This window comes from Aotus nancymaae, unplaced genomic scaffold (assembly GCF_030222135.1).
Source record: "Aotus nancymaae isolate 86718 unplaced genomic scaffold, 86718_ANA_hifiasm-v0.15.2.pri h1tg000021l, whole genome shotgun sequence".
NCBI classification, from domain to species: domain Eukaryota; kingdom Metazoa; phylum Chordata; class Mammalia; order Primates; family Aotidae; genus Aotus; species Aotus nancymaae.
The window spans coordinates 23,990,153-24,002,584 of NW_026988433.1; the positions used below are offsets into that span (position 1 = coordinate 23,990,153).

Consider the following 12,432-nt stretch of genomic DNA (forward strand, 5'->3'; position numbering starts at 1 on the left):
GGAGGCTGAGGCAGGAGAATTACTTGAACCTGCCTCAGCCTCAATTAATTGAAGCTAAGTATGAATGGTTAGTTGGGAAGCAGAGGTTGCAGTGAGCTGAGATCGGGCCACTGCATTTCAGCCTGGGCAACACTGTGAGACTCTGTCTCAAAAAAGAAAAAAGGAAAATGAAAACAAATTTTAAAATACAATTAAAAAGTCACTTCACAGGCAGGCCGGATGCAGTGCCTCATGCCTGTAATCCCAGCACTTTGGGAGGCTGAGGCAGGTAGATCACTTGAGGCCAGCAGTTCAAGACCAACCTGGCCAACATAGTGAAATCCTATCTCTAGTAAAAATATAAAAATTAGCTGGCATGGTGGTGCATGCCTGTAATTCCAGCTACTCAGGAGCCTGAGGTGGGAGGATTACCTGAGCCCAGATAGCCAAGGCTGCAGTGAGCCATGATCCTGCTGCACTCCAGCCTAGGCAATAGAGCAAGACCCTTTCTCAAAAAAAAAAAAAAGAAAGAAAGAAAAAAGAAAGTTAAAGAAAATAAAAAGAAAAGAAAAGGCACAGGCAAGGCCACATTTCCAGGGGGCACCAAGTACTTGGCCATAACATAAGCCTTGTTTAGGCAGCCTTGCCTACGAGCAGTGGATGGCTATACTCTAACCGTATATTAAATAACATTTCAACAACAGGTTAAAGGAAAAAAACAGGTGAACAAAATTCTCAGTTCTTCAAGTTTCTAGGAAGATGTTCATGGCCTTGTCTTCACTGCCTCCAAAAAAGAAACCCACTTTACCCCAATTTTTTAAATTTCAAACCAAAACCAACAAGTATTTTTCCTCCAAATGTCCCCAGTGTAAATGTAACCATCTCAAAATAGGGAAAGCAATGAAAATCAAGAAATGAAGATGGTTCAAAACCCCCCTACCCTACCCAAAGTCAGTTAGGATCGTGCAGAAGAGAACCACTTGCCAGCATACTTGCATTGCTCTAGATTATTATTCTCTATTGCAAAAACCCCAACACTACTTAAACATTGTACAGATTTTTCTCACTTCTCTGCTAATGCAGCCTGAAAGACAGCCTTACCCATCTCAATATGACCCAGGGTCTCAATCAAGGGATTTCACTTAGATGGGCGGGTTCGGCATTTCATCATAGTGATCATGACCTTGCATTTGTCTCTAATTGCATTATTAGGGAATAAAAGATGGAAAGAAATGAGTAATATTCAGTTAGTGCAAAAATAATTACAGTTTCTGCCATTAAAAGTGATTGCAAAAACCGCGATTACTTTTGCACCAACCTAATATCCACCTCCAAGCACACCACCACCTTTATACAGACATCCACAGTTGTGCTTTTTGATGAAATGGTTCAAGCATGGCAGTAGCTGCTGTCTCATGCATTAAGCCCTTCCTCTCAGACTTACTAGAAGCTCAGTTTTACTTGCTGGTATTACAGAGGGAAAACCCAGGTCAAATGAACAATACACACACGAAATCAACAAGAAGATACACACGCAGTGATTAGCAGCATGGTGGAAAGACTGTGCCATGAACAAGAAGATACACACGCAGCGACTAGCAGCATGGTGGAAAGACTGTGCCATGATGAGCTTGAACTTGTCCTTCCCTTCAAGGATGAGCTTAAGCAAATCCCTCCTCTCCACTTCCTCATCTATAAAATTACCCACATATAATTTGCCTTTGCTTTTGCAGAAAAACAAAATGATATAATCCCTTTCAATATATAAGGCAGAGGGGAAATGTTACATGAAATATAGAGCAGAAGTGAATGATTTTTCTAAAACAGGGCAATGCTGTTTAAGGGGGAGGGGTAAGTATGAATGGTTAGTTGCTCTGTACTTTGTATGAACTTCATAGTCACTCCCAGCTTCTGTATCCAATCCACAAATAGAACAACTCAAAGACAGGGATCCTCTTTCCCCTATGCTCCTAGGAAACATTTTAGGAGGCTGGGTGCAGTGGCTCACACCTATAATCCCAGCATTTTGGGAGGTGGGCAGATCACAAGTTCAGGAGTTCAAAACCAGCCTGGCCAACATGGTGAAACCCCGTCTCTACAAAAAATACAAAAATTAGCTGGGCATGGTGGCACGTGCCTGTAATGCCAGCTACTCGAGAGGCTGAGACAGCAGAATTGCTTGAACCAGGACCCGGGAGGCAGAGGTTGTAGTGAGCCAAAATTGCGCCACTGCACTCCAGCCTGTGCTACAGAGCGAGACTCCATCTCAAAAAAAAAAAAAAAAAAAGAAAACATTTTAGGAGCTAAAGAAACTTGAAAAGAGAGTTTCTGCTAGCCCCTTTGTAAGTCAATAAATAACTAAATAAAACATTACAGAAAGATCCTTGACATTTCACTCAGGGGCACATAAAAATATTTATAGACACTTTAGTTTTCTGACCTGCTCATTGCCTGGAGCTGATGAGAAGAGGTGTGGACGGGGATGATGAACAAAAAGCTGGGAGAGTGGGGCGATGCCAGGTCCCTGGTGTCGCCTCCCTTTCCTGGCATTCTTTCACCTACCTTCGCCTGGGGGGGCCCCCCTCCACATGTCCAGACCCTACAGAGCCTCATTCGCCATCAGGGGATCTGAGATCTGCCTTGCTAAACCGTTCTTACCTCAATGATCCCAACATGGTCATGAACGGTGGCAGGAAGGAACGCTTCAGCACCCGTGTGCTGTTTTGGACTTTATCCTTTTATTGGGACACTTCACCTGCCTTTTCAATCCTCTTCCTCCTCTGTGGACACAGGTTGCTACACCTTCAAGGTGTAAGTCCAGCCAGGCCTTGGGAATAATCAGGAGCACAGGCAAGAACTTTGGGAGAAGCCCACCCAACTAATGGCTACTGAACCACCTCTGGGCCTTCCACTCCCGGCACTTGCTTCCACTCAATCTCAACAATCTTCTAAGTAGGCACTAGTATTATCCCACCTCAAGAGAGCAGGAAATGGCAGCTCAGAGAGGTAACAAGAGAGGTCTGAATCCAGACCTGTTTGTGGGTCCTGGGCCCTTACTGTGTCGCTGTGCGCTGGATCTAATGACGGGGATCGCATCGTGGGTGCTGCTTTAAGTGCTATGCTCACAGCAACTCAGTGAAACCTGATTCCAGCCCTGTGAGGGAGATAACACTATGACTTCATTTTAGAGGACACTGAGGCACAGAAAGTCACAGAACTTGGCCCCAAGTCACATGATGGCTTGGTGGAGGAGCCAGCACACCAGCCTCCAGCCTCAGCCTCCCGTATGCATGCTCTTAACTATTCCACAGCTCTTTCTATAAAACTGATGGGGAATGCCCTGGCCCATGGGCTCTCACCCCCCTTACCCTGGCCTCCCTAAACACAGAGGCTGTATCTTACCATCTTTGCATCCGTAGTGCCAACTGAGTGCCTGGCACCCAGCAGGGTTGCAATAACTGCTCCTGGGCCAACAAATGGATGGGACAAACCTTGGCTTCCCCACCCGACCATCTCACCCCTTAATGCATCCTCCCTCTTGCCTAGAACCCAGACATCTGCAGTCATTTACCAAGGAGAAAATGGTTCTAAATAAACAATTTTGTTAAGAGAGATAGGGTCTTGCTCTGTTGCTCAGGCTGGTACAGTGGCACAGTCATAGCTCACTGCAGCCTCAAACTCATGGGCTCAAACGATCCTCCCACTTCAGCCTCCCAGTAAATTAAGAAACTTTCCCCCCATTTTCCAGCTACTCTTTTTCCCTATCTCCCAGCCCCCTCCCTGCTGTCTGTTCCTCCAAATATAAAGGAACAAAGCCACCAACTGATAGAGCCACAAAGAACCTCAGAGTGTCCAGTCTTGCCCCTAAAAAGGTGGTGATGTCCTCAAGCTCATACAACTTAAAGGTTGCCCATAAACTACCCCTGTCTCTCGACCCTTCCCCCAAGTTAGGAGGAGGTCGGAGGTGCCTGTCCTGGAGCCCAAGCCTCTGATCCCCTGGGGGAAGGTTAGGCAGTGACACTAATACAGGCAGTTTGCTGGCTGATTTCACATTCACATCTAACAAGGATTTATTTGGGTTCAAATGGTACTCTGGGCCTCTGCGTATCTTGCTGGGAGGCCTGGAATCTCTCTGGGCTTCAGCTTCCTATGTAGGAAATGAGATGATTGGTTTATTCTTTCCCCCAATACTTATATACTGTTTTCTTATTAGACACTGTTAAAATGCATTATAAAATGATATTTAGAGCAGAAAATTAGAAAATACAGAAGAAAATTTAAATTACTCATGATCATACCACATAAAAACAATGACTACTTGCACACACACACATTTATTGGGCACATTTATTAAGCAGAAGCATTTTTTGTGCTTATTCTATGCCAGGAACTGTTCTAAGCATGTTATATATAGTCCCTAATCCCTTATCTGAAGCTCCCAGGGCCTGATGTGCTTTGGAACTTGGAAATTGTTTTTATGAAGGTAAAACTTTCTGTTCCACATTATCACATTAATATTTCAGCAGCAGAATAGGATAAATAATCACTATAAATAACTTCACATCAATTCAGGACAGGTTTTGCTACTAAATGAGTTCACCACTAATTTATGAACTTGAGTTTCATAACTTTAAGTTTCAGGATTCCAGCTGCAATCTCAGCAGTCCTAAACCTGCCCCATTCCATTCAGTCCACATGTGCTCCCCATAGGGTCATTCTCATAGGGGTACAAGCTAGGAAGAAGTGGCTTTGAACCTGGTGTCTTACCATAGGCCCACTATACACTAACCACACGCTGTTTGTCCAACAAAATGAGATCGCACAGAACAGGAGGCTCTTGTAACCTTCATTTCAGAGCATGCAAGCAGCGATTTTGCCACATCATATAATGTTCTCATTAGCTCTGTTTTGAAGTGTTGCATGGGAATTCCAACCCTTGGGGACTGTTTCCAAGTCCAAGGAAAGGCCAAGTTCTAATACCCGCCCTGAGATGAACCCAAAGGGGAGGAGCTGGGAGGAGAGAGCTTAACGGACAGCACCAGGTCATTGGATCCATATTCTCAGCCAGCCCTTGCCAACTGGGAGAAAGGAGAGAAAGGCTGAGTTTGCATAATCCTATCAAAGACAGAAGAAAAATTTAAAATTGGAGTGTGACCCCAGAACTAGTCTCCAAAGTCACAAGATACATGCAGAAAGAATTTTATGAGAACAAAAATTTATTGCTGCTAAAGAGCAACAACTATAAAATGCCTATTCATCTGTTAATTCATTCATTAAATAATCCATTCAGTCATCATCCATTTACTCATTCATTCATCCATTCCCACAATCATTCATCACGTGTTTTGCATTCCCCTGAAATGGAGAATTCTGTCTTTGGCAAGCTTATTGCAGCTCACTTTGTTCATGCATTTAGCAGATATTCAAAGCCTACCATGAGCCAGCACCAGCCTAGGCAGTGGGGAAAAAGAGACCACTATAAATATGGCCCTGCCTTCAAGGAACTTGCTGTCCAGTATAGAGAGACAGGTAATAACCAAGTAGATAATAAAGAAATAAAAGATATAATCTTTTAGGAGCCAACTGTGGAGGCTCACATCTGCAATCCCAGCACTTTGGGAGGCCAAGGTGGGTGGATTGCTTGAGCTCAGGAATTTGAGACCAGCCTGACCAACATGGTGAAACCCAGTCTCTACTAAAAATTAAAAACATTAAAAAAATAAACAATAGCTGGGCATGGTGATGCATGCCTATAGTCCCAGATACTCAGGAGGCTGATGCGAGGGGATTGCTCGAGCCTATGGGGTAGAGGCTGCAGAGAGCCGAGATCACACTACAGTACTCCAGCCTGGGTGACAGAGAGAGACTCTGTATCCAAAGAAAAAAAGACATAATCTCAAGAAATGATTAAATGTTGCAAAGACAACAAAACAGAGTGATTGATGAAGATACTGAAGATGGTTGGGGCGTGGATATTTTAAAGGTGAGAAGGGGACAGGGAAGGCCCTTTGAGGAAGTGACTCTGATGGGCAAAGAGCTCGGAGTAGAGGCAGGACTGGCTACAGAATTTGCAGGACCCAGTGCAAAGTGAAAACACAAAATTATTAAGAATTTGGGGCTGGGTGCAGTGGCTTATGCCTGTAATCTCAGCACTCTGGGAGGCCAAGGTGGGCAGATTGCTTGAGCTCATGAGTTTCTGACCGGCCTGAGCAAAATGGCAAAACCTCATCTTTACCAAAAATGAAAAAATCAGCCAGGTGTGGTGGCACGTGCCTGTAGTCCCAGCTACTTGGGAGGCTGAGATGGGAGGATCACTTGAGCCCAGGAAGTCAAGGCTGCAGTGAGCCATGACCATGCTCTGCATTCCAGCCTGGGTATCAGAGCAAGATTGTCTTTCAAAAACAAAATAAAAAAGAATTTCAAGATGGCAACAACAGAGCGTCAAAACAAGCGTGGGGTTCACTGAAGCACAGGGCATGCCTGTGAAGCTGGCCATGGTGGGAGGTCGGGGTTCAGGGGTTGGGAGAAAGAGAGTGTTTCGGTTCAGAGGGAACAGCCAGTGCGAAGTCCCAGAACAGGAACGCAATTGTGAGAGCTCTGGGATGCGAAGGGCACGGCAGGAAGGAGAAGGCCCCTTGATGACTGCTTCAGAAAGAGCTTCCTCCCAAACCACAGACATAACACAAGCATCTTCCATCAGTGCCTTGCCAGTCTCCCAGCTCCTGGCCTGGCAGGAAGAGGTGAATGTAGGAAGTGGCCTTCCAGGGCAGAGCAGCAGTGAAATGACTGCCCAAGGAAATTGCAGAGAGCAGAGGCAGATCCACAGATACAAGTCACTTCTTCACTGTGGTCTCCACGTGAGTCCGAACGCTCAAATAACCTTGAACCCTGGCCTCTTCTCCCAGGCCTTAGTTGTCTGTCTTGGAAATGGGGCAAGGGTTGGATCCAACCTGGAAGGACTAGCCTAAACCTCTAGCCGCTGCTTCCATTTTGCAGAAACAGGACCTCAAACAGAAGATTTGTTAGAAGGTACAGATTATTTAGCAACTTACCAAGAAAAGTAATTTTTTTTTTCAAGTCAGAGTCTCACTCTGTTGGCCAGACTAGAGTGCAGTGGCGCAGTCTCAGCTTACTGCAACCTCTGCGTCCCGGGTTCAAGTGATTCTCCTACCTCCGCCTCCTGAATAGCTGGAATTACAGACATCTGCCACCATGCTCGGCTAATTTTTGTAGTTTTTTTTTTTTTTTTTTTTTAAGCAGAGACAGGGTTTCCCCATGTTGGCCAGGCTGGTCTCAAACTCCTGACTAAGCTCAAGTGATCCACTCATCTCAGCCTCCCGAAGTGCTGGGATTACAGGTGTGAGGCACTGTGCCTGGTCTCAAGAAAAATGATATTTTTTTTAGAAAGAGCTTTCTGGATTCAACTAACAGGGATTTTTGTTCACATATTTGCCTTTTTGGGTCAAGCTTTCTTTCCTCAATGCTCCATCCAGCTGGTTACAGGCAGCTGGCCGGCCGGCCTGCACGCACCACCCTTAAATATAATCTATGTTTGTTCTCACTTGTAAGTGGAGCTAAATAAAGTGTACGCATGGACACAAAGAGTGGAATAATAGACACTGCAGATTCAGAAAGGTGGCGGGGTGGAAGGGGGTAAGGAATGAGAAATTACTGAATAGATACAACGTACACGATGCAAGCAATGGCTACAGGAAAAGCCCAGGCTTCACTGCTGGGAAATACATCCAAGTAACAAAACTGTTCTTGCACCCCTAAACCTAAAAAACGAACACAAAAATTTAATGTATGGGAGCCCATGGTTTTGGACTGAGCTCCTGCGTTCAGCCCCAACAGACCAAACCAAAACAGATCACTCCTGGCTAACTGCCTGGTAATCAGTCTGAACTTTGAAACTGACCAGTTTTCCAAAAAACAGGAGATTCATAGCAACCAATCAGAAGGGTCCAGTTTGCCTGAGCGAACATGATAAGAAAGTTGTGTCTGTTTTAACCCTATAAGGAAAGTCACTTTGAAACTGTGAAGCTGGTCTTTGTCCCTTGTTCCTGCTTCCTTCAGCCCTGTCCTGTCTATAAAGCTGAGCTCCTCTCTGCTCAGCTCTTCGGAACACCCATTCTATTTTACGGGATGAGGTGCTGCCTGATTTTAGAATTGTAAATAAAATCCAATTAGAGTTTTAAACTAAATTTGCTGTGATTTTGTCTTTTGACACCACCCTCCATGGCCCACACCCAAATCTGCTTGTGTGTTGACCTGTGGACACCAGGGAAGAGGTATCACTTCCCTGCCTGTGTGTGTGCAGAAGAGTCAATGGGTAACCAGCAAACACCAGGCCACCAAGGGTCCCAAAGATGCCAAAATCCAAAGCCAAAAGCTCTACAAGATAATAGAATGCTCAGCCTCATTTTATTTTGTTTATATATTTTTTGAGACAAAGTCTCGCTCTGTTGCCCAAGCTGGAGTGCAGTGGCATGATCTCGGCTCACTGCAACCTCCGCCTCCTGGGTTCAGGCGATTATCCCACTTCAGCCTCCTGAGAAGCTGGGACTACAGGAGCACACCACCATGCCTGGCTAATTTTTTTTGTATTTTAGTAGAGATGGGATTTTGCCATGTTGCCCAGGCTGGTCTCGAACTCCTGAGCTCAGGCAGTCCCCACCTCGGCCTCCCAAAGTGCTAGGATTACAGGTGTGAGCCACCGAGCCTAGCCTGGTTTTATTTTTTTTAATTTTTGTAGAGGCAGAGTCTCATTATATTGCCCAGGCTGCTCTCAAACTCCTGGGCTCAAGGGATCCTCCCACCTCAGTTTCCCCAAATGCATGAGCCACTGCGCCAGGCCTCAGCCTCATTTTGATATATGTCGTTTCCAACAGGCTGGAACACACAGGTTTTCACATAATTTGTTCATCCAGCCAACCACCAGAGGCAGCAGGCAATAGCACACATGTGTAAGGCCTGACTCCCTGAAGATTCTTTGATGTGGGATTCTCACTACAGTTCATTAGAAACAACAAACACACATGGGCCTCCTCTGTCAGAGGCCCCTGATTCTGGGGCTGGGACTGTTCCTTGAGGAAATGCCAGCATCTCAGGAGGCACCAGCAGAACCACCAACATTGCCCCTGAGTGCTAAAATTCTAAATTCTCAACTCTGAAAAAGTACACAGACTGGGGACAAAAGAATTACCCGTATGTCAGTGAGCTTTAGGGCCACAGGTCACACCTCTGGAGTCTGGTGCAGCTTCCTCATTTTTTTCTTTTCTTCTTTTTTTGAGACAGATCTGCCTCTGCTGCCCAGGCTGGAGTGCAGTGGTGCAATCTCAGCTCACTGCAACCTCTGCGTCCTGAGCTTAAGTGATTCTCCCGCCTCAGCCTCCCTAGTAGCTGGGACTATACGTGCACACCACCACAACCGCCTAATTTTTATATTGTTTTTATAGAGATGGGGTTTTGCCATGTTGCCCAGGCTGGTCTCGAACTCCTGAGCTGAAGCAATCCACCCACCTTGGCCACCCAAAGTGCTAGAATCACAGGCATGAGCCACCAGGCCCAGCCTTAGCCTCCTCATTCTAAACATGAGAAATTGGAGGCTCAGAAAGGGGAAGGGACTCATCCAAGGTCGTGCAGCACATCACTTCTCCCTGCACCGTGTCGAAGCCCTTTGAATCCCCCACAATCCACATGTGATTCAGCTCCACTTTCACTGCCTCTCCAAGATCCGTCGGTCCCTCCTGCCAGCCCTTTGCTGGAACAAAGTAAGGATAAAAGATTTATCTACAATGCTAGGTTTCTGTGCCATGAAGACATGAGGGCAGCAAATTCAATCAACATTTTGATTTCATTTTCCCTAAAAGATAGTTAAGTAGGCAGGGTGCGGTGGCTCATGCCTGTTATCCCAGCACTTTGGGAGGCCAAGGTATGCAGATCACTTGAGGTCAGGAGTTTAAGACCAGACTGGCCAACACTGTGAAACCCCATCTCTACTAAAAATATAAAAATTAGCTGGGCGTGGTGGCATGCACCTGTAATCCTAGCTACTTGGGAGGCTGAGGGAGGAGAATCACCTGAACCTGGGAGGCAGAGGTTGCAGTGAGCTGAGATCATGCGACTGCACTCCAGTCTGGGTGACAGAGTGAGACTCCATCTCAAAAAAAAAAAAAAGATAGTTAAGTATCTTTCATTTTTATAAATGCACCAGCTCAGAAAAGCTGTGGTTTAAGCTCAAACCAGTAAAGACCCCTCCAAATGGTGATAGGAAGACAGTGGGTGGAAAGGTAGGAGACTTGCCCCCTTTCTATTTATCATCTACCAATATGGATGCTTTATTCTCTTGCCAAGCACCTGAGACAACTATTTTGGCATCCAAGACTCAGGAAACAGTAATAATAATAATCATGTTGTTATTTTGTCAAGTTTGTTGGTTTGATATATTCTTTTTTGTTTTTGTTTTGAGACAGGGTCTTGCTCTGCTGCCCAGGCTGGAGTGCAGTGGCATGATCATAGCTCACTGTAAACACAACTCATGGCTCATGCGATCCTCCTGCTTCAGGCTCTCAAGTAGCTGGAACTACAGGTATGCACCACGATGTCTGGCAAATTCTTAATTTTTTTTTTTTTTTTTTTTTTTTTTTTTTTTAGAGATGGGGTCTCAGTATGTTGCCTGGGCTGGTCTTGAACTCCCGGCCTCAAGCAATCCTTGTGCCTCAGCCTCCCAAAGTGCTAGGATTACAGGTGTGAGCCACAACACCTGCTTGCATTATCCCATTTAATCCCTTCACATTTCACAGAGGTACTGAGACCTGGAGAGGTGAAATGTCATGCCCAAGATCACACACTAGCGGGTGGCAGAGCAAAAGGTTGAACCCAACTCCATCTGACTCCACAGGCTGTGTTCTTTGTACTAGAGTCTAAGACTTCCTCTTCCCTTAACCCTTCTAGAAACTCAAACACTCTTTCCCTGACAATTGTCAGTACTGGAATACTTTCCTCTTCCTTGTTCTCTATATTCTACTTCTAGATACCAGGGTTAAAATCAAGCTCACCGCTAACATGGACGCGTGTGGAAGACCACCTCTAGATTTTTCTCATTTGGGCAGAGAGAGTACAAGAGATGCTTAAAATAATAGCCAATAAAACTCCACTCCAGAGGAGAAAAACACACTGGAAGGAAGAAATATGGGAACGAGAGCAGAGGTTCCCTCTGGTAGGTGAGGTTTTGGTTGGCGGCTCTTTTCTTCTCTTTGTTCTCCTGTATTTCCCAAGTTTTCTGCCTAGAAGTGCTGTGTTTCATTTGTCATTTGGCGGTGGCAGAGGAGAAGGTAGATAACAACAACAAGGCCACTGACTGCAGCCCCTGGGATAGTCCTGCCTGTTATGAACCTACAGGCATGCATTTCTAACAGTCAAACTGATGGCGACCTTTAGAGTGTTTGAGTTTCTGCTTTACAGGCATCACTGGGGGAAGGCTGGTTTTTCAGTTGTCAGTTACCTGCTGAATGAATGAATGAATGAATAGGGCGGGTCTGGTAACTCATGCCTGTAATCCCAGCACTTTGGGAGACCAAGGCAGGAGGATTGCTTGAGTCCAGGAGTTGGAGACCAGCCTGGGCAACCTGGTGAGATGCCCATTTCTACAAAAAATTTAAGAATTAGCTAGGTGTGGTGGCACACACCTGTAGCCCCAGCTACCCAGGAGTGCGCTGAGGTGGGAGGATTGCTTGAGCCCAGGAGTTTGAGGTCACAGTGAGCTAAGATCCTACCACTATACTCAGCCAACAGAGTGTCAGTCAGACTCTGTCTCACAAAAAGAAAAAAAAAATTGGAAAAAAAAAATGAATGAATGAGTCAATGTCTCTCCGGGAGGCAGAGGTAACTGCCTCTCCCTCTAGACTACCATCATAGCTTGTGGCTCTTGCCAGCCCTGCCTCATTCAGCTTAAATTATAACTAGTTACACACAAGGTCATCTTCCCCAACTAGGCTGAGGTCTTCTAGAAAGTCAGTTTCATGAAGCCCTGTGCATGCAGTAGATGCACAAGGAATGATTTCTTTCTTTTTCTTTTTTTTTTTTTTAGACAAGGTCTCACTCTGTCGCCCAGGCTGGAGGGCGGTGATGCAATCTTGGCTCACTGCAACCTCCACCTCCCGGGTTCAAGCAATTCTCTTGCCTCAGCCTCCCAAGTAGCTGTGATTACAGGCATGCACCACCATGCCTGGCTAATTTTTGTATTTTTAGTATAGATGGGGTTTTACCATGTTGGCCAGGCTGGTCTTAAACTCCTGACCTCAAGTGATCTGCCTGCCTCGGCCTCCCAAAGTGCTGGGACTACAGGCACGAGCCACTGTGCCCAACTTCCAGTAATGATTTTGAAAGGAGGGAAAGAAGGAAGGAAGGAAGGAGGCTTCCAAGAAGGCTCATGTCTTCTGCGATTGTGCA

General features: G+C 45.7%; 1 protein-coding gene across 5 annotated transcripts in view; it reads right to left on the bottom strand.

Annotated features, from left to right (window-relative positions):
• Positions 1-12,432, bottom strand: part of ACACB (acetyl-CoA carboxylase beta) — a 159,301-nt gene that overhangs the window by 121,880 nt on the left and 24,989 nt on the right. The window lies entirely within an intron of this gene.